Source organism: Nothoprocta perdicaria, unplaced genomic scaffold (assembly GCF_003342845.1).
Source record: "Nothoprocta perdicaria isolate Ctin4 unplaced genomic scaffold, notPer1 scaffold_0, whole genome shotgun sequence".
NCBI classification, from domain to species: domain Eukaryota; kingdom Metazoa; phylum Chordata; class Aves; order Tinamiformes; family Tinamidae; genus Nothoprocta; species Nothoprocta perdicaria.
In genome coordinates this window covers 17,109,309-17,110,337 of record NW_020454092.1, presented here as the reverse complement: position 1 = coordinate 17,110,337, position 1,029 = coordinate 17,109,309, and positions in this window count along the sequence as shown.

Here is a 1,029-nt window from a genome sequence, read left to right as displayed (position 1 = left end):
GGGGCGGGGCTTGCGCGCGCAGCGGGAGCGCCCAACGGCTGGCGGGGCGGGGCCCGGGCAACGGACAGGCGGGCGGGTGGGAGCGGCGCCATGAGGCGAGGGGAGGCGGCCCGGAGGCGGCGGGGTGGTCCTTGCCGGGCACTGCTTCCTCCCGGATAAAACGCGTTCTTGGCTCTGCTCCTTTGAATTAACTTGCTGTTGCGCTTAACCCGTTTGTCAGTCGGCCCAGAGTTCCCGTGGGGTTTGTCGAGCAAGTGTAAGGGTCTCCGCTCCTTTTTGCGCGCAGTCCAGGGTTTATAAAACTACAGCCAGAACTTGGATGGGAATCGTTGTCTCCTCTGGCACGGGAGGAGCCTTTGAAAGGGTAGAGCTCACCGAAGCAGGACACAGCTTTCCTGCAGACGCATCCAAGAATGTGGAATGAATCCCCCTGGAGCAACGGACAATCGTAAATCTGCTCCCATGCAAGGCATGTTGTTTGGCGCTGCTCAGCTCTACCCTAAATGGTCACTTTGGTTGTGCCGGTTGTACTGTAACACAGAAACTTCAAAAGGCTCATAGAGAGACTCATGCTTTTTTATCTGTAGAGTTTATATTTATTTTAGACATTTACAATATTCATAGGATTTTTTTTAACTTCTTTCAATGCAGAAAGATGCTAAGGCAGCTTTTTTTTTCTGATTTTGATGTAAAAAGTCCTTCACAAGAGAGCTGAGTTTGTTTTAGTGTCATACAAGAATACAGGTTATGCTCATACCAAATTAGCTATTTAAAAGAATAAACACTCGTTTTCCCCTTTTGTGAAAGAGCAAGCAACGCAGAGCTTGTATGCCTGATTTCCAAATAACGCATATTTCCTATCCCTAATTTATCCCCCCCTTTCCCACATCACATTGCTGGCTAGTTTGTTAAAGTCTTGGCTCCATCCTTGGTGGGACGGTGGCTCACCCAGCTGTGTGCTTGTGCATGATGTTACCACTTCAATCCAGCCGATGCACAATTCAGGCTTGAAACTGGGCTTGTTGACTT